Source organism: Mauremys reevesii, linkage group 8 (assembly GCF_016161935.1).
Source record: "Mauremys reevesii isolate NIE-2019 linkage group 8, ASM1616193v1, whole genome shotgun sequence".
Lineage (NCBI taxonomy): Eukaryota > Metazoa > Chordata > Testudines > Geoemydidae > Mauremys > Mauremys reevesii.
In genome coordinates this window covers 66,724,231-66,746,099 of record NC_052630.1, presented here as the reverse complement: position 1 = coordinate 66,746,099, position 21,869 = coordinate 66,724,231, and the positions used below count along the sequence as shown (strand labels likewise).

At 43.0% G+C, this 21,869-nt stretch overlaps 1 long non-coding RNA gene across 2 annotated transcripts in view; it reads right to left on the bottom strand.

Annotated features, from left to right (window-relative positions):
- Positions 1-21,384, bottom strand: part of LOC120370810 — a 57,278-nt gene extending 35,894 nt beyond the window's left edge. Inside the window, exon 1 of one of the 2 annotated variants that reach the window (XR_005583955.1) lies at positions 21,350-21,384. This is a non-coding gene — a long non-coding RNA (uncharacterized LOC120370810). Of the gene's footprint in view, positions 1-7,457; positions 7,557-21,349 lie in introns of those variants that run through there. The other variant, XR_005583954.1, reaches the window with a different exon arrangement.
- Between the last annotated feature and the right edge of the window lie 485 nt (positions 21,385-21,869).

The window sequence follows — 21,869 nt, the reverse complement described above, 5'->3', positions numbered from 1 at the left end:
CTTCAGCAAGTGAACAAAGACCTGGAGTGCTCAGGGAAGTATGCAATTTCTTGGTTGGGAAGAATAGCCACAGAAGTTGATCCAATAAAAGATATTACCTCACCCACAATCAAAATGAAATATCCTGCCAAGGATATCTTTCTTGTTTCTAAATCTTTCTGGGATTATCCCAGATAAAACCCTAGCAGGCATACAGAGAATGGTCTTAGAATTTAGGTGGAATAAGAAAAGACCAAGACTGAGAGCAAATACTTTGTACAGACCCATTAAACAGGGTGGACTAGCTGTTCCAAATATTCTGTGGAACTACCAAACCCAGCCAGCTCAAAGCAGTAGTGGATTGGGGGCACTCTAACACAGCCAAACACTGGGTCTTTATTGAACAAGAACACTGTAAACATCACTGGGCTACCATAAATTAAAAAAAAAAAATCAGACCTAAAATTTACACACATCCTTTAGCAAAGGCTACTCTATAGGTTTGGAATAGAACTAGAAATAGAACTTTTTTCCCCTTGCCAATGACACCTATTGCAAATAAGCCAGACCTTAACCCAAATCGTGAACCAGAGAGCTTCAAATATTGTAAGAGCCATGCAATACACATGGTTGACCAGCTATTCAAGTAAAGATTTTTTTTTAACTTATTTAGAGATCAAAAATAACTTTAACTAGCCCACTCTCCACAGCTACCAGTACTTGCATTTTGGGCATTATATTGCTCAACTTTCTAGAAAACTTGTTTTATATAGAAAACTAATTTGAATAGAAGTGATGCCATCTGATCAATTGGGAAACAAAAAATTATGACTAATTGATATCAATCTTTGCAATTTTCCTGCTCACCCCCCCCCCCCCCAAAGTACATATGTGACATGCTGGGAAAAGGACCCAGACAGACAAATTAGCCTGGAGGAATGGAGTTTGATCTGGAAAAGAGGACCAGAAACATCAGTGTGTAGCAGTAAAATAAAATTTCTTAAAGATGCTGCTTCAATGGTACCTCATATCAGACAGGTTCAATATATATAATATACACACTGAATGGGGATAAATGTTAGATAAATTGTGGTAATGGGAGATTTTATGCATATATGGGGGACTTGTCCACTCATTAGAGATTATTGGGATATAATCCGTAACCAAATACCATATATTGTTGGATATTTTATTATGTCAAATGATCCTTTGGTAATCCTGCTGGGGCTTCTTAGAGGAAATGGTCATATAGGAGGAAATGAACAATTAATCTCTCATCTGCTAGGTCATTGGTAGGCTATAGATGGTAAAAGTAAAATAACCCCACCATAGAGGAATGGTTGAAAAAGATTGGAGGTTATGGAAAAATTAATACACCAGTTATGTACCCAGCAAAATAGACAGAGGGCAGATAGATGCTTAGATATTTGGTTACCTTTTATTCAACACTCACATAAAGTACATTCACCTGGAAAAAACAAACAAACAAAAAACCCGCCCCAGCACAGTTGTCCAATTTTCTTGAATATTGACATTTTGATAGAGTATCAGGTCTGTTCAACATGTGTATTTAGAGATTTCACTCAATTTAATAAAATCCCTAGACATGACATATTATAGGCATTGTAATGATGCTCACTCTGTAATATGGTAATACCCTGTTAAATAAAAGGTATGATTTATATTCCTGTATTATGTCTCTTTAAACAAAAGCTAACTGTTGTAATGATTCTTTTACAGGCAGTCCTCAGACTTACGACACAATTGGTTCCTGAAAATTGCATCGTAAGTCGAAACATCATAACTCGGAACTGCAATCCACTCCATTGTGGGACCAAGCATTGTAAAGACAAAACCAATTGTTGTAAGTCGAATCAGGGTGTCAGTCCAGAAATGTTGTAAGTGCCATTCGTCATAAGTCAAACATCATAAAGTCGAGGAGTGCCTGTATTTCAGATATGTACACGGCAAGGATTTGTTAGCTTGTTAAACTTAGTAAATAAATAAATAGTTTTAAAAAGTGGAAGCCTAATACAGATGCATGTGGCTCCATTTCTTTCAATACTTTTATTCTGGTCAACCACATTTCCAGAGTTCGTGTTTGTTTTTGCAACCGTAGTGCAGTCTGGTGACTGCAGTGATGAGAATTCTAAGCAGGTATTGGTCTTTGTTTAATTTTAGCAAATAAGGGACATATTCATAATGCTGTAGGAAATGGATGCATGTTCTGTGTTTATCTCATAAAGAAAATCATTAGTTTCATGTGAAAGTGGACTTCAGTTGTACCCATAATCATCAGCGACATTTACTTATGGGAATGGAGGGCACCTTTAGTCTTAAGTATAATTCTCTCCTGTGCTATCTGATACTGCAGGACCAAGACATAAGGTCTATGGATTTTCTTCTAGCCCTGCACACACTTTGAGATGTCAGGACACAAAGGGGAAGTTATAGTGTCTTACTCAACAGGCCAGATTTACTTCTATTTAACAATAGCTTCTGTGGCTGTAAACAAGCATGCCATAGCCCTGTCAGCAAAAAGTTTGTCCTAAGGGAGGTTTTGGTGGCTCAAGACATTGTGTTTTGCTGAAGGAGGAAAAATAGCTGAATTATTTTAAAGCTGGGGGCCAATGTGGCCCAGAAAGTGAGGCACTGGTGAAATAATATGTTGATTCAGCCAATCCACTTGGCAGACTCTTCCATGGCTCCTCTGGAGGCCCAAGAAATATCTATGGAATAGCCCACCCAAGAGAGGGCAATGATGAAAACTTCACCTGCCCTCTCACTATGAATGCCCTCTGAAACATGGCCCAGGTCTTTGGCACAAGCAGGTACAATTTACTTCCCTGTGCCATCTGGAGTGAATCTAGCCCAATGTGTCCACAGCAATACATGCCTATGCAAGCATATGGTTATTGAACAGAGTATCCCGCCTCAGAATTTACCTGATATTACAAAATCCTTTGCAAGAGAAATGTTTTATTTTCCAGGGCTAAGCCCAGACTCTTTATAGCAGGTGAGATTCAGTTCCTCCAAAAATGCCAGTCATTTACCCCATTGCTCAAAATAATGCAATCCCCCGACCCAATGTTTGTGCTGTTGATTGTAACACCATTACATAATTTAGTCTAATAGACAGTAGTAACCTTGGCCTTGTTAAATAATCTCCTCAAACATGACTATGAATAACTATGGTCATTACTTGCTGCTATTTGTCATTATTTGTGCTGTTCTGACACACAGATACGAGTGGTTGTTTAACTGCAGGCCAACTTGTTTCCTCCACAGCTGTGATGAGGGGTTGAAAACTTGATAGATCTAGGTGTGAGAGAGGGTTGTATTGTTTTTGTGTTATCTTCCTGTCCCCCTTCCCCTGACTCTACAGAAGCCCCTCCTACTGGAGCTGTGGAGGGAGAGGGGAGCTGGGGCAGCAGCATGAAGAGTCACTTTCTGTTGCTCATCTGGTGGTTCCCTTCCCAGGTACATCCCACCTGCATTACTGCAATGCAGATATGACACCCAGGAGAGCTAGGAAGAGCTGGATCTTTATTTGCTGGTCCTCATTCACCTAGCAAAACATTATGGCTAGTGTTCATTCTGCTAAGATATGCTTGTTTTACTGTGGCCTCCTCCCTGCTTGTTTGGTTTGTGCATCTGATGGGCTTTATTTTGTAACCTAAATAGCAATCTCTTTGGGGTAGGGACAGTCTTAAGAAGAGTTTGCCTAATGTTTAGTGAAAAGGGGTTGTCAAGGCTGATTCCCCACTCTAGCACTTTGAGTGCAGAAGGTGGGGCCCTGCAAGGATTCTAACAATTAATACTGGCCACTCCAGGCTTGTATTAAACTCCTAAGGTTTCAGCTTTTCTCTGACCTTGGATTGGTAGATGCTGCCACAACCCAAGTGCAAAAACCCCTTTGAGAACCCAGGAAGGCACACTTGGGAATTCCTTCCTGTGGGATACTCTCAAGCCCTTTCACCTCCCCTCTGGGGAAGACCCGAGAAAGAAAAACAAAGGAAATCAGCTGTTGCCACCAACTAATTAAACAACATGTGCACAAACCTCTTAGGACACAAAAATCCAATCCTGTTCTTAAAAAGGGTAAATTTTATTAAAACAACAACAACAAAAAAAAGAAAATACATCTGGAAACTCAGGCTATTGCTAGATTTAAAAAGAACAAATACAAGGATTAAACATCAAGAAGAGTTCTTGAGATCCAGCTTGAAGGTTACAAGCAAAACAAAAGCACTTGGAGTTAGCACAGAGGAGTCCACAAGCCATAAAGAAATAAAAAAGAGATAAACCTAATTGTGTCTTCCTAGACATTCCCTGATCTTCTTACATATCTGGGGTTTCAAATGAGTAGTTTCTAGGTATGATTCAGATGATTTTTCATACCTGGCCCCAAGCTTCTTACAGCATAGTTCCAGCCCTGTCTCTGCTTCTTCCCAAGAACAACAGATAGACAAACAAAGGGGAAGTTTTTTTCAAATTTTAAAAAGTTCTAGTCTTCCCATTGGCTCTTTTGGTCAGGTGCCCACTCCCTTCCTTTTACCTATGCATCGCAGGGAGACTTTTTAACCCTTTACAGGTAAAGCAAGTAGAGAACAGCTACTAAGAGGGATTTTATATCTAACTGGATGGGTCCATAAAAGGGAGCTACCCCCGACCCTTTCATTTATCACAGGAGCCATGATGCTTGACTGGGACCACTGGATATTGCCATATTACAAACAAATAATAATATCAGTAATATCAGATGACAGGGGTCAGCATCCATTGACTCCAGCAGCTACTGTTACAAGGCTAGTGACTGGAAATTCTGTGAGATGAAACTCATGGAGTTTTCAGAGCCTTGTGTCCCCCTCTCATTGGTTTTTCTGTCCCCCCCCCCCCTGATTTCTAACAAACAAGGGAGGTTTCACACACTATGGGAGAGATTTTCTAAAAGTGCTTAAGATATTTAGATGCACATACCCCATTGAGAGTTAATAGGACTTCTGTTCCTAAATCTTTTAGGTGCCTTTGAAAATCTCCTCCTTCTCCATCTACTTTAATTCAATGTTTTTTAACATCAAATTTCAGAATGCCAGGTGAGGGAGAGGGCCCCAGATTTTCCAGAAGAGATCAGAATAACTGTGACTCACAAGTGGAGAAGGGTTGGAAGAGTAAGCTGTGTGAAACCTGATCTTGAGCAAAGTTGTTAAGACAGAATGAAGAGAAGAGATGGGTGGGGTTAGGAACAAGAAAAGGAATGGACAACTGCATGGCTCAAGGGATTTTTGAATAGGCTATAAGCCTTTCACCTCTAGGTTGTTGGTAGTGATTGAAAGTTACCAGATGATGATTGTTTTGGAGGCATGTTTGAAATGAATGTTGGCGTCAATCCAGTTCTCGGTCAGTACAAATCCCAGAAACCAGGCCAGTTGTCCTAGACTTAGCAGAAAGGCTAGAGACTTAATAGATGTGGCAAATGGACCATTCATTCACATCTTGACACCGAGCTTCTAGTTCAGGGGATAGGTATGTTGGTAGGAAGGTATGGAGAAGCTTGAACTGTCGCTGCATGTACTTTATCTTTTCTAAGAATAAAATGAGCTCACTATCTTATCACCTTATATCAGCGCTAAAGTCATATGCATGCACAACATGGAACAGCCATGCAAAACAGATAGATGAACTCTGAACTATTCCATGGGCCATCCACTGCTTACAGGCAGTTAAATTATTTCTATAGGGTGGGAGTGAGTCCTAACGAGCAATGAGCAAACTCATCCTGCCTAATTTCAAACTTATGTGTATATTGTGAATTTGAAAGTTCAGCTCAGTCTTGAGTGTTTGGTTCATATTTCACTTAGGAGAGGATGATAAAAATAGCATAGATTAGGGTGAGGGGCTGGGAGAGGCAATATATGTCAGCCACTCAGTTGTGCTGGCTTAGCTTTTTGGATGTTCTTCCATCCTTAATATATAGTACAGACTTTCTGTTAGCTAGGAAGACATTATTTTTAAAAAGGGAACCTCCTCTGAAAAAAGCACTTGAAAAACAAACAAACCCTCTCCTCCTGAACTTAACATGGTTTTCTGAATGCAAAAATAGTTTGATGGGTTTCTGTGAAAGTGACTTCCCCAAAATATGCCAGCCCCTAGTCCCAACACATTTATATTGTTAGGAATAATTCTTTTTTCTTTTTTCTATTAAAAATCATTTCCCCAGGAAGGTCTGGTATATCTTCTTGTAAGAACTGAAACAAGGGAACGTATAGCCTTGTTCATGTCCATTTTGCCAGCAAGCCACTGATGTAAAACCCCCCCTGCCTTTCAGCCATAATTGCACTCATTATGTTCTGGCTTTCAGAAATGGTAGTGTAATGCTTTTGTTACTCTGGAGGTATTCTACCACTATCCCATGTCTAGGTCAGATATTGGTGAACTCTGATTTCTCAGCACTCAGAAGACTTTATAGCTCTATCTATTTACTTAATTCATAATCTTTCCTTTACATCATGTGAACTAAAATCATTGATATATAGTATAGACAAGTAACATAAAAGCATCATTGACTTATTGAAATGTTATTATTATTAATAATCATTTATCTTTGGTAGCATCCAGAGCCCACAGTCAGGAGTGGGACCCATCATCATGCTTACAAAATAAAACTAATTTCCAATACGGATTATTTTAATGGGGAAAAATATTGCTGCCTTTTCTGTGGCGCTGTTTATATAGAAGACCAAAAGGTGGCAGCACTCTCTCCATTGTCATTGTCCTAACTGTTTATATCCACTTTTGTACATGTACATTTTAAAAAAAAGAGAGATAAAATGAAGAACATATCATTAGTAACAATGATTTTTTTAAAGGAAATAGATAAAATGGAGAACATATTATTAGTCACACTGAATTTTATTCCGCTTAACATAACACAAGGACTATAGTGGTGTTTTTAATTAGCTATGCTGTGAATTGTGCAAATGAAAAGACAAGAATCGTTGCAGATTCTGTGTGTATTATGCACAGAATCTAGACACACAAATGTAATGATTAGCTGAATGAGTGAATGTCTGGCAGTATAAAATAAAATAGAATATTTTTTCCCTAGATGTAAGATGGGTTGCTTATTACAGAAGTTTAAATCGGCTACCTTAACCCAGAATTTTACTTTGGACAGATAAACACTGTAGCTTCTGTTAACCAGAGACAGAGATGAGTCTGTGGGATTTTTCATTGGCTGTCTGCCATTCTCTGGAGGCTGTTGATTAATAACTTGAAGGGAAAAAAGAAACTATTTTATAGTGATGGTTTGTCTTCGGTTATTTTGAAATGATTTTTGTGTGAGGATATGACACATTTGAGAAAATGTTCTATATTTTGAATGGTCCGGATCACTTTAGAGGATGGCCTTTTTAATAACTGTTATTGCTACATATCACTTTTATGATCACAGTAAAATCAACTGAAATACAACTTACTTATGTAGTATAGGGTTTATTTGATTCTATATCTTTATCTGTACATTTTTCCTTTCAGGGAAAATCTTTGTGTTTCTGTCTGAATGCTGAGGATCTGTTCCTTTTCCCTCCATATTAGCCCTCTTCTTCTCCTCTGTTCTTGAGGTTCTCTATATTATGAACACCATCTTTCTGGAGGAAGAAGCTTAGACATGATTCCATTCAAAGCCCTGCCCCTCCATCACCAGTTCTTAATTTTCCATTGGCAATGTATAATACAGCAAATGTACTGCAGAGTGTATGTAACTCCATCCTAGCTAACTCCACAGTTTGCTCCAGTGTTTAACTTGCAACTCAGATGGACTGTGCTAGTGTTAAGAGAAGTTTGTTAGGAAGTTGGAAAGTAACTGCTCTTGTGGGTTCCTAATAAAAAGTCTTCACAGCTCTCTTGTTTTCTAAGAGTTAGGAGAAAGGGATTATACTTGGCGATGAGAACCATAGGACATTCGTCAGCAGCGAGAAGCAAGCTGTCCCACCCGGACTGAATGACTGATTTTCCACTGTGGTTTGAGCCCCAATTGACTTGGAGAGGGAGACGATGATGAATGAACCTGGGTATCCTCAATGGCAGTGCAGAGCACCACTGCTGAGCTGCCAGGTTGCTCACTTATAAAGTACTATATATTATTTATTAATTTAGGTTACATCAATGTATGAGAAGTAGCTTATACTATAATACACCTGACCTACAGACACTGTAGTATAGGTCAGTGGTTCTCAAGCAGGGGTCTGGGGCCCACTGGGGGGCCCATGAGCAGGTTTCAGGGGGTCCGCCAGGCAGGGCCAGCATTAGACTCACTGGGGCCCATGGCAGAAAGCCGAAGCCCCTGAAGTCCAGGGCCGTGAGCCCTGCCACCCAGGGCTGAAGCCGAAGCCTGAGCAATGTAGCTTTGCAGGGGCCCCTGTAGCATGGGGCCCCAGGCAAATTACCCTGCTTGCTACCTGCTAATGCTGGCCCTGGTTTTTACATGCAAAAAACAGTGGAGTTTTTAAGCATGGTGAAGGGGGCTCAGACCGAAAAAGGTTGAGAACCCCTGGCATAGGTCACTTCTAGAAGTCACTCTCTTATGGCTTTTCTCCTCCCCCTGCCTTAATTGAAAGATAGTGTTTGGAGGTGATGACAAAAGGCATCTTTCTGGCCAGTACTAGATATGCTTGCACAGCTCTGTGTATGCTCCCATAATGTACAAAGCAGCAATTGTGTGTCAGCTCTAAAACAAAGTTTACGATGTTTTTGAAGACTCTGTTAGTGCCTGTCAATGTTAATCTAGAAATGGCAATTGCAGTACAGCATGTTGAGAAGTTAGTTTATAGATCTGGTGGAGCTTGCCAAGAGGACTGTATCCCAGAAGTGGTGATATCTTGGACGAGAGGAATCAAAAGCGAGGGAGGGTTTTTTGATTGATTAAAGAGCTGCAATATTGCACTGTGTCATCACTATGAAAGTGGCCATGGAACTGCTGCCTAATGTCACTATTAAGCCAACAGGGAAGTATATCTTTTTAAAATACAAATGCATATGGAATAGTTAATCTGGTGACACATGTCTCTATAGACTTGCTAAATCTCACTATTCTCAAAGCGAATTCTTCAGGATGAATTTTAAAAGGATTTTAAGTATCTCATTTAATGATGAAGAGTTTCCAATGTGTTTCAATGAAACACTTATTCCTAATTTATTTTTTTAACCTCATGCTTTTTTTCAAATTATTACAGTTCTGTTTGCCACTTTTGTATTATTTAGCAGTAAGTGAAAAACCAAGAAATGTGTTGGAATCCTCAATCTGAGCATGTACGGTATCTGTCTAGGCCAATATATGGCCTCCTCATCAGAGTATATGAACACCTGATGATAATGAATGGACCCTGTGAGGTTAGAGAAGTATTATCCTCATTTCACAGAAGAGAAACTGAGGTGCAGGGCAGATTGTCACATATGTAAGATCATACTGGGAGTCTGTGGCTGAGCCTGGAATTGTACGTAGGTGTCCTGAGTCTAAGTCCAGTGTCCAGTAGACCATCCTTACTCCCTGTACAGTGCAGGCATGAAGGATCCGTTTTTGAAAGGGACTCCAAATATGCATGTGCAAAATTTGCATGCAAGCCTTTGGATATTTCCACTTGCAAGTTATGCGAATAAGAAAAGATTTGTATGGAAACAGGTACTGGTATACAGACAGCCCAAGCTGTGCGAGCAGGTGAAGAACTATTGCATGCAAACAAGTGTATGCACAAAAATATATGTTGCATTTTTAAAGTATCTTTGGAATTTGTTTCCGAGAGTTTAATCTTTTGAAAGGAATGTGCCATGTGCATAGAACTGGTGTGGAGACTCAATAGGACCATGTTACCCTTTACTGACTCTCCAGAAACATCTGTAGTATCAGATGCCACTATTTCATGCTGAAATGCAACTAAGTGTTGCAAGAGCTGTTTGTTCCTGCAATTGTTCATCTTGTCCATACTTAACCCTGACTTTTATAGAATGGTGCAGTGTGGCCACACCTAATATTCCATTGTAACTCTTTCAAGTGTGATGAATGTTCTTCTGAAACGAGCAAGTTATTGCAGTATCTTACCAGGCTATTTGCAAATATTCTGCTATTCAGATCCTATTAAAACTCCTGATTTCTTGCAAGAATTGTTTCCATTGTTGGGCTGTCCTTTGTGTGATCCATGCATACCTAACTCCGCTGTCCACCATTGTTTGTGCAGAAATGAGAGAAGGAGAAACACTGGTGCTCCCCTGGACTACGTGTGGGCCTTTATTTTGATGAACACTCTCCCACTGGGTGCTGGGAGAGGCAAGTCACTTGCTTCTAATTGTTTTGGAATGTTTTAAACTTTCCCCCCCGTTTTGTAGTTGAACAGGTTCATTCTCTTTCTCATATTTTCCTCCCTAGGATCCAGTGACTGATGTTGGCAGGGTTGTTGTCTGGAAGGGACAGGTGTGTGAAGGAGAGGTGCTCTGGTTCAGCTAGATTCCCCACTACCTGTTGCCGCACAGCATTTAGTTGCCTGCCTGGGGAATGATCTGGGGGATGGCTGCTTGCGGGTGTATCCACTGCTGGTAGCAGTTCTATGCTAAGCTCTGTCTAACTGATCTATCTTGCGTTCATCATTATGGCATCTGGCTACATTTGCCATGGGTTATATTGGGAAGTGGATAGGCAAATGAGGCTGTTTGGAGAGTGCCAGGGAATAGTGAGTATATAAATGTGAGGAAGAGTGCATAGTGTCTGTGTTTGTAATTTGGATGTCATTGTGGGCCAAATTTTGCAGCCCCTAATCAGTAAAACTTCCTATTTACTTCAGTCGGAGCTTTGATTGATTAAAGGCTGCGGAATTTGGTGCAACATTCCTTTCTTGTTGTTTTCCTTGCAGATATCCACCATGTAGGAGCTGCTGCTAAAGAAGTTCCTTGAGGAATCTGTCAGCCCTAGCACCCACATAAATAAGTGGCTGTGGTACAGTATTTAGCCCCTTTTCTCCCTTCCCCATTGTTCCTTTGTGTGTGGCATCTAAATGGGATTTTGTTTTTCATTTCACAGGAGAAGATAAAGGAGAGGTTTCTACTGGGAGGAAGGGATGGTCTTATAATTTAGGTGCTGCTCTGGGACTCAGGAGCTCTGTGTTCAATATCTTGCTTTGCCACAGGCTTCCGAGTGACTGGCTAAGTCACTAAATCTCTTTGTGCCTCAGTTCCTCATTTGTAAAATGGCAATAATAATACTTCCCAACCTCCAAAGAGGTGTTATAAGGTTAAATCCATAAATACTTGGGAGGAGTTCATATACTACAGTGATGAGAACCATATAAATACCTAGGGAGATAAAATGTTGTTTCATTAGTTCTAACTCAGTTTGACTTTATTAAAATGTAGTTAAATAGTTTGTATTGCTTTCAGTAACTCCAATTTTTTATAAAAAAGCACTTCTCAAGTATAACCAAGACCTGCTGAGAGCGCTGGTTGTGGCAGGCCTGCTTAAATGAGGGCAGGGAACTCAGTTGCAGAGTGCACCAGGGAGATAAAATGGCCACAGTGTTCTGTGGGATGGAGCTAGAAGGACCACTTGCAATAGTGCAGCTGCAATGCTGCTTGTTACTGTGCACACATGGTGGTGTTGCACTATTGTGTGTTGAGTGAGGGCAAGTGGAGGCATTGTGAAGATTTGTAACAAGATGGCCTTACAGTGGTGCTGGTGATGTTTGTGCACTGTTGAGAGCTTTTTTGTGCATACGTGAAATATTCACAAGCTTTTAAGGTGCTGACAACAGCTTATATCTCTGGTGTAGATGGACCTCCGAAGAAATGGTTCTTTCACTTATGGGAATGAAAATGTTCATGTCATCCCTATTCTGTAAATTCTAATCCTGTGTCCCTAGACACTGAAGTGATTACCTGCTTTTACCTCAACCTATCCTTTCCCCAGGACTCCTTCCTATGATCTGCCCCTCCTGTGGGTATTCTGTGAAGCCATTGTAACCAACCTCCAACTTTGTTTGTGGCCTCTGTACTGCAATCACACAGATGTCCCCTGACCTGGGATTCCTTCCTCATATGCCTTTTCCCCAGAGTGTCCCAAGCTCCTCTCAGGAGGGAGACCCACCAGTTCTATTTGGGAGTTGGAGAGACCACAAGCTATTCCCTCCTAAACCTCTCTGTGTTTTGAGTAGGAGCATATATACAGCCAGTCCCTTTTCCGCTAGTGTCCATGGTTCTTCTGGCCCAGCACCCCTCTGTCCTGAATAGAACACAGTATTGTCACCCCCAAAATGTTCAAAACTCAGCCACCCCAAAAAATCATGATGTTGACTTAAAGATCATGAGATTTAAAAAAAACATTTTGGGTTCTTTTAATTTTCCCTCTGGTTTTTGAGTCTTCTGTGTACACTTGGGCCTTGTTTTCAAGATTTTCTCCACAATCATGACAGCTAGAAACTTACTTTAGTTTTAAAATAAAAACTGAGGGCTTGTCTACACATGGAATTATTCTGGAATCTTTGAAAATGGATTAAACTAAACAGGAACAAGTCCTTCTTATTTCAGAATAAGAGTATCTACACAAAATGGCAAATGAAATTTAATGTGGATAAATGTAAAGTAATGCACATTGGAAAAAATAACCCCAACTATACATACAACATGATGGGGGCTAATTTAGCTACAACGAGTCAGGAAAAAGATCTTGGCGTTATCGTGGATAGTTCTCTGAAGATGTCCACGCAGTGTGCAGAGGCGGTCAAAAAAGCAAACAGGATGTTAGGAATCATTTAAAAGGGGATAGCGAATAAGACTGAGAATATATTATTGCCCTTATATAAATCCATGGTACGCCCACATCTCGAATACTGTGTACAGATGTGGTCTCCTCACCTCAAAAAAGATATTCTAGCACTAGAAAAGGTTCAGAAAAGAGCAACTAAAATGATTAGGGGTTTAGAGAGGGTCCCATATGAGGAAAGATTAAAGAGGCTAGGACTCTTCAGTTTGGAAAAGAGAAGACTAAGGGGGGACATGATAGAGGTATATAAAATCATGAGTGATGTTGAGAAAGTGGATAAGGAAAAGTTATTTACTTATTCCCATAATACAAGAACTAGGGGTCACCAAATGAAATTAATAGGCAGCAGGTTTAAAACAAATAAAAGGAAGTTCTTCTTCACGCAGCGCACAGTCAACTTGTGGAACTCCTTACCTGAGGAGGTTGTGAAGGCTAGGACTATAACAATGTTTAAAAGGGGACTGGATAAATTCATGGTGGCTAAGTCCATAAATGACTATTAGCCAGGATGGGTAAGAATGGTGTCACTAGCCTCTGTTCGTCAGAGGATGGAGATGGATGGCAGGAGAGAGATCACTTGATCATTGCCTGTTAGGTTCACTCCCTCAGGGGCACCTGGCATTGGCCACTGTCGGTAGACAGATACTGGGCTAGATGGACCTTTGGTCTGACCCGGTACGGCCTTTCTTATGTTCTTATGTTCTTACATGGACTTACTCTGGAATAGTTCTTGTGATTTATATTCACACCCTGCCTTAATCAGAATTAATTTTCAGATGTAGACAAGCCCTGAGTTTCTCCTATAATTACGTGACTCCAAGAGTGGGGACTTTAAGTAAAACATCATAGATCACAAGATTCACAATAATATTGTGAGAACTGGCCAGAATGGAAGGGCACAGCTGGATTTGTAACCTGCCTTAAACGGCCATTACAGCCAGTGACAGTAAGCAGGAGTTTGAAAATATGAAAAATATCAACTAGTTGAATTGCTAAAGATTTTCTAAAGTCATACCCCCAACTCTGACACAGAAACAAAACATAATTCTTCTGTCTGCCCCTCGAGCCAGGTAGAGCTGAAATGCCACATTACAATTTTAACCCATTACCACTTTTTGCTTCAGCAGGCTTTGTCTGAGTCACTAATAGTCCCAAACTGCTTGCAAACACAGAGGCAATGGCCACCAGGTAACCTAGCAAATTATCTTTGCCCCCACAAAAGCACTAGTGGTTAGCAGAGGGAAATGATAAACACTTGACACAGGTTTGACATTCTATCCAGTAGAATAGACTAGGGCCACAGCAGATGGACAGGGGTACATGCACTCCATTACAAATATATTATCCCAAGAAAAGCAAGCAAGCTTGAACTGCCTAAAAGTATGTTTCATATCATTATATTTTTTAGCCTCTAGTGGTAGGATGTGGCATTGTAAGATGGGAGCAGATGCTTTGAATATATTGCCTGAAACAAGAAATGGGATGTTTGCTTCAAAGTAATATTTTATTAGAAAGTTCCTTCACCCATGTATGTATGTATCCTGTCTATAAAATATCTAAAGAAACCCATGGAAAGACACAGTTACATATTCAGTTCTGTAGGTTTACAAAAGCTACAGAAAGAGTAGAGTGTCTATACATTTTCACAGTATTTTCCAAAAGTGTGGGTGTTCTAATTTTTAAATAATATTTTTCTGATTCAGTATTTTGTACTGGAATTATTTTTCTGCCTTACTTATACAGAATTGTACATATATCTGAAAGTATTTTATTAAGCAAATTTACAGATAAAAATTTTTGCCTTTGGAAAGGCAAAAAAACCAACCGTTTGCTAGTATCTGAGAGATGGGAGTGGTAGATAATTGGGAAGAACAGGCTGCTCACTTCCTTCTTCCCTGTATCAGCAGGCTAAATTACAATTCACCTTCTGTGCTTGGGGCCCAATCCTGCTCTTATTGAAGTCAGTGGCAAAACTCCCAACAACTTCAACAGGAACAGGATTGGGTCCTAGGATGCATCAGGGCATTGTTATTCTCTTTGGCAGAATAAAATGAGATTGTGTGTCAGTTATACATTTTGTAAATGATGTGACTTCACTAGAGACAAGAGAAACCTGTAGGAATTTCCTTCCCAAATGTATGGAATTTTGTTCTCCTTGGATATAGAGAATTAGCCTTTCTATAGAATTTTTGCATTTGAACGTTCCTTTTCATGTCCAGTCTAGCCCTACTCTGATATTTTGACAGCACATATTCTAAGTCGCAAAGAGACCATTCAACAGTATCTATTGCCACTGGACCAAGTTGTGTAGAAAACCCACTGTACCGCACACTGCACTGTGGGAGTTACACTTCATAGCAGACTTAGTATATCCCACCTTTCTCCTAAACCATTGTTATGGGCTGTCCTTTCTAATCACTGGGCCATCAGGGTGTCACAGACATACTCAGTTGCTCTGAATACACAGTAGTGCGTTAGTTGGAACAAGGAGCTTTCTTCCTCAGTCCATCTCCCTTTTTTTTCCATTCTTTTGCTTTTGATTTTTGGGGGTTCCCTCCCCCCCTCACTGAATTATAAGATAGCTGCCCTCTGACACAGTTAATTCATAGTTATTCCTGGCAGCATAGACAGGACCTAACTAACTGTGTAGCCTATCCATGCTACAGCTTTGGTTATAAAAATCCTCTATTATGCTTTCATATCCATATGCAGTTGCAGGGTTTCTTGAGCTAGGGTGAGCAGCAATGTGGCTGGGCATTTGTGAATAGCCTCTGCTCAATCACGTGTGCTGATAGTGTCAAACAGGAAAGCCACTCCAGTTTTTTTCTGTGATGAGGATACAGCGTATTTGTCTCAAGAGACCTTTCTTTTGCTAGTTAGGGTCATGCTAATTTGACATCTTGCTCAGGTTAGCTTGCCTGCTGAAAATGGTTTTAAGAAGTGTTACTCAGCACACCAGACGCACAAAAGATGCAGAATGTTTAGGCTACATTCCAGTTCACCTGTACTGTGGGTGTGCAGTCTGGCAACAGCTCCATGCCCTAGTTAGGCTCCTAACTTGTAGAGCAATGCTGCACACTGAGGGGGAGGGGCTGCTCACTGGGGCCATGGAGCTGCTCTGTGGCCATCTAGCCCTGCCCCCTTTCCTCAGAGGCAAAGTCCCTCCCAGGCTCTATCTTCCTTGTGACATATGACAGCGGGGGGGGTGGGGGGGGGTGGTGCACTGGAGTGATGGTGAGGAGGTGGTGCCTCCTTTGATATCCTTGGCCTCCCTGGCTGACTGACAAGTTGGAAAATGGCGACAAAGGCCAGTGGTTTTCTCTCCCCGTTTCCACCCAGCAGCAGAGCTGGCTGAACGCAGTTGTCGACTAGGAGGGTGGCCTGTTAGCACCAAACATCCACCCTACCCTGGGAAAAGGAAAAGTGGGTTGCCAGCACAGGCTTCCATTGTTTACCAGCCTTTCAAGTGCTGTTCTTGGGAGACGCATACTGAGACCTGCCCCTGATGCCCTCTCCATCCTCTGGGCAAGGCATTCTGTGGGAGCTACTGCTGCCCCTAAAATAGCATTCTGGGCTACTGGGCGAGGTAGAAAGAGGTTGGGATTGCATGAGCACTCTGCCCTGTCCTGGTTATAGAACGACTGATCAGTCCCTCTTCCCTTCCTGCGCTCTCTGGCCATCCTTAAGATCAGTTAGGACAGCGCAGGCCTCCTCTGCTTCAAGTAGGGTACCGCATGCCCCTTATCCCCTGAAATGTAATTGGTGAATTCTCACTAAGTATAATAGCTTGAATAGCTTGGTGATACTGTGTGAGGGACAAACGAAGTGTCTGCTGCACTGAACAGAATCCCTGACAGTGCTACCCAAGCTGGGAATTGTAATTGAGGTCCTGTAGTAGCAAGTTTCTGGATCTTGTCATGCCAGGGAAATAGACTGATTCTATAGGCCCAAAGGGAGCAAAACCTGGAGGAAGATGTTCCAGATGGCTGAACATGGTTCATTTGGCTCACTTTGTTGGAATTACACTGAGCAAATGACTGAACTCTAATAATAGGCTTCAGTGGCAGCTTTGTGGCTGCTGGAACAAAGGAGCTGAAGAGAGTATAAGGTAGGATAAGACAATCGAAACCAGGACTACTTAATCACTTACAGCCTCCAGGAGTAATCATGCAGTTTGCTGCATCTGGGGTATATCGCTTCCACATTTGTCAAAGGCTTGTGATTTAAATAAGTAAATCATAGATTAGGTTACAAATAAATATAGTTTATTTGCTTGTGGGATGCTTTTTAAAGAATGAAATGGAGATGATGCATATGCAGAATTCAAGTAATCACTGGATCAGTAAGGTGCATTCTTTACCTGATGTCACTGGAATTAGAGATGGATCAGGAGTTTTAAAATGCACTGCAGCTCCTATAGGTCCCTATTCTACAACCCTTACTCACATGGAGCAGCATTTATCTGCATGAATAGCCTAATTGTACTTATTTGCAGGGGTAATTGCTACTCAGTTTATGTAAGGGTAGCAAAATTGATCCTTAATTTACACAGTTAGAACATACGTGAGAGATTTTCACTTTGCTGCATGTAAATAAAAATTCTTCAAAGAACTGGGTAGGCAAATTTGACTGTTCCTGTTTTTGGCATCTTCTGTTTGCTTCTACAGTACTAGAGTAAAGAGTTCCTAAGATAACATTTCTATTATATATATGTTTATTTGTGTAGCTTGTTTAATAAGAATATATGTATTTCTCCTTTGATAAGAAGCAAACTTTAGTCTCTGTTCTTTGCTGTGTTTTGAAACTACTTCAGGTCTTAGAGACTGTTTAAAAGGAGAAATGGAAGACTCAAGCACAGATTTATTTTATATTTTTTCAGTAATTAGGTTAGAGTTCCACTCAATAGTAAAGAAATGCCAAAGCTACAAGCACACACTGGGTCACATCAGTGGTCCAATTTGGCTTCCAACAGTGGCCAGGGCCAGATGCTTCAGAGGGAATAAACAGAACAGGGCAATTATGCATTGATCTATCCACTGTTGTCCAGTCCCAGCTTCTGGCAGTCAGAAATTTAGGGACACCCAAAGCATTGGGGTTTGTCCCTGACCATTTTGTCTAGTAGCCATTGATGGACCTATCCTCCATGAACTTATCTAATTCTTTTTTGAGCCCAGTTATATTTTTGGCCTTTGTCACATCCCCTGGCAATGAGTTCTACAGATTGACTGTGTGTTGTGTGAAGAAATACTTCCTTATGTTAGTTTTAAACCTTTGTCACATCCCCTGGCAATGAGTTCTACAGATTGACTGTGTGTTGTGTGAAGAAATACTTCCTTATGTTAGTTTTAAACCTGCTGCCTATTAATTTCATTGGGTGACCCCTGGTTCTTGTGTAGACCTCTATCATATCCCCCTCTAGTCGTCTCTTTTCTAAGATGAAAAGACACCTTTTTAATCTCTTTTCATATGGAAGCAGTACTATACCCCTAATCATTTTTGTTGCCCTTCTCTGTACCTTTTTCAATTATAATATATCATTTTTGAGATGGGGTGACCATAACTGCACACAGTATTTAAGGTGTGGGCGTACCATGGATTTATATAGTGACATTATGATTTTTTCTGTCTTCTTATCTATCCCTTTCCTAATGGTTTCTAACATTCTGTTAGCTTTTTTGATAGCTGCTGCAAATTGAGCAGATGTTTTCAGACATTTTTCATGACTACAAGATCTTTTTTCTTGAGTGATAACAGCTAATTTAGACCCCATCATTTTGTATGTATAGTTGGGATTATGTTTTCCAATGTGGATTACTTTGGATTTATCAAATTTCATCTGTCATTTTGTTGCCCAGTCACACAGGTTTGTGAGATCGCTTAGTAACTCTTTGCAGTGAGCTTTGGACTTAATTATTATGAGTAATTTTGTAACATCTGTAGATTTTGCCATCTCATTGTTCACCCCCTTTTCCAGATCATTTATACATATGTTGAACAGCACTGGTCCCAGTACAGATCATTGGGGGACCCTGCTATTTACCTCTCTCCCCTGTGAAAACTGACCATTTCTTTCTACCCTTTGCTCCTGGAACCTTAATGAAACCTCCATAAGCATTGTGATAGTCTTTATCACATACTTCTTCTCAAATAATAATGTAATTTCATACCATTTTTGTCTCTTTATCTTCCATAGTATGTGTAACATCTTCCAGCTATGTCTAATCAGTAGATCTGGTGAGCGTAATTTCCACTCCCTCTTTGCTCTGGATGTTTATGAATACACCAAATAGTGAAAGGCACATTTCTGTTTCTGGGATTAGTATAGATATATATATTTCTTTGTAATATTTTGCACATTTTTCCTGAAGGAGCCCTAAATACTTCAAAAACTTTCAGGACCACTGCAATGCGGTCACCTGCATGAGGGTGATGGCAGCCAGCTAGTACTCAGTTTATCTATCTTCCAAAGGATGGAATTGACCTTGCCAAAATTTGAACATTTGATGCCAGGGAGTCTGTGCATTTCAAACCTGATACTTATAGCTACTTCCCTTGTCTATAGAGCACATTTGAAAGAGGACAAACAGCTTTGAATTTTAAAGAGTTCTGTAGAGAGAGAATTTTTTAAAAAGCTCCCAGGAGGGAACAAAGACCTGCATTTGGTTTTGAACAACAATCCTTTCCAAAGCAGCCAAGTGTATGGGCAAACCACATGGCTGTCCTCGGAACAAGCAGCTGAGATGATAAATGATGAGGGGGTCCTGTGATGGGGTGAATCAGGCCCTTTGGGTTCCCCTGCTGGAGGCCCTGTGGTCCTACCACACCCTGCCTCAGGAAAAAAAGCAGTGAAGGTGGGTCCTCCAGGCCTACCTAGAAAAGATGCAGGGAAGCAGCCAATCAGAGCCCAGCAGACCTGGTCCAATTGGCTACAGCAGGGGTGGGCAACTTTTTGGCCAGAGGGCCACATCTGGGTGGGGAAATTGCATGCAGGGCCAGAGCAGGGGGTTGGGATGCGTGAGGGAGTGTGGGGTGTGGGAGCAGGTGTGGTGTGCAGGAAGGGACTCAGGACAAGGGGTTGGGGTGCAGGAGGGATCTGGGGTGCAGCAGGGGACTAAGGGCAGGGGGTTGGGTGCAGGAGGGGTGCAGGGTGTGGCAGGAGGGCTCAGAGCAGGGAGTTGGGGTGCAGGGTGCAGGATGGGTTTGGGCTCCGGCCTGGCGCTGCTTACGTGGAGTGGCTCTGGGGTGGCAACGGTGCACACCGGTTCCAGGGCAGGATCCCTGCCTTTCTTCCCTGGCACCATGCAGCACCGCCGCTCCCGGAAGCAGCTGGCGCCACATCTCTGAAGCCCCTGCGGGAGGGGGGGCAGAGGGCTCAGCACATTGCACTTGCCTGTGGGTAGTTCCCCCCGAAGCTCCCATTGGCAGCGGTTCCCCATTCCCGGCCAATGGAAGCTGTGGGGAGCGGTGCCTGGAGACAAGGGCAGCACGTTGAGCCCTCTGCCCCACAGGGGCTGCACGGACGTGGTGCTGGCTGCTTCTGGGGAGTGGTGCGGGGCTCGCAGCGCCGCAGGGATGGCAATCCGGCAGGCCGGATACAAAGCTCTGAGGGGCCAGATCCAGCCCACAGGCCATAGTTTGCCCTCCCCTGGGCTACAGGGTCTGATCAGGGCAGTTGCTGACTGGGACCAGAAGGATGAAGAAGAACTGAAAGGCTGAGAGTCTCCACAGGTAAAGAGACTGGGGAGAAACTAGGGTTACCAACTTTCTGTTTGCACAAAACCAAACACCCTTGCTCTGCCCGGCCCCCTCCCTTCGCTGTGGTGCCGCTCCTGCTCACTCCATCCCCACCCCCTCTGTTGCTCACTCTCCCCCACCCTTGCTCATTTTCACCAGACTGGCACAGGGTTTGGGGTGCAAGAGGGGGTGAGGGTACTGGAGGGAGGTGTGGGCTCTGGGGTGGGGCCACACATGAGGGGTTTGGGGTGCAGGAGGGGACTCCGGGTTGGGGGTTGGTGCCAAGGGGTTTGGAGTGTGGGAGGGGGCTCCAGGCCGGGGCAGGGAGTACAGGCTCTGGGCTGGGGGTGCGGGCTCCAGAGTGGGGCCAGAAACAAGGAGTTCAGGATGCAGGAGGGGGAACGGGGGCTGGAGAAGGGGTTGAGATGCAGGAGGGGGTGGGCCTTGGGATGAGGCCAGGGATGAGGGGTTTGGGGTCCAGGAGGGAGCTTCGGGCTGGGGCCAAAGCATTCAGAGTGCGGGAGGGGGCTCAGGGTTGGGGTAGGGGGTTGGGTGTGGGAAGGGGTGCAGGTGGGGGGTGTGGTCGTTGGGGTGGGGCCAGACATGAGGGGTTGGAGGCGTAGGACGGGGCTCTGGGCTGGGGGTTGGGGCCAAGGGGTTTGGAGTGTGGGAGGGAGCTTCAGACTGGGGCATGGGGTAGGGGTGCAGGAGGGGGTGCAGGCTCCAGCTGTGGGTGTGGGCTCTGGGATGGGGCTCAGGATGAGGAGTTTGGGGTGGGTCAGGGGTTTGGGGTGTGGGAGGGGGTGAGGGGTGCAGGCTCCAGGCGGGGCTTACCTCAGGTGGCTCCCAGAAAGCTGCCGGTATTTCCCGCCGTCTCCAGGTGGAGGCGTGGCCTGGTGGCTCCGTGCAGGCGTTGCCTCTGCAGCTACCGTTGGCTGCAGTTCCTGGCCAATGGGAGCTGAGGAGGCAGCACTGGGAGGGGGGAGCAGCATGCGGAGCCTCCCTGGGCACCCCTAAGCCTAAGAGCCAGAGGGAGATACCAGCAGCTTTCTGGGGGGCCAAGCGGAGCTGGGCAGGCACCCAGCCTGCCCCACTGCGGGCAGCCAGCTGGACTTTTAAAGGTCCGGTCAGCAGTTCTTACTGAAGCAGCCAGGGTCCCTTTTCAACCAGGCGTTCTGGTCGAAAACCGGACACCTGGCAACCCTAGGAGAAACACTGCTCAAGCAGAGATGGGACCGCGAAACTTTCCAGGTGCAGAGGCCTGGGAGAGAACCCTGACTAAAAAGGAGGCAGAGACAGTTTTAAGCTCTCCAGGCAAAGAGGCCTGAGAAAGAAAAGACCCTGCTCAGACAAG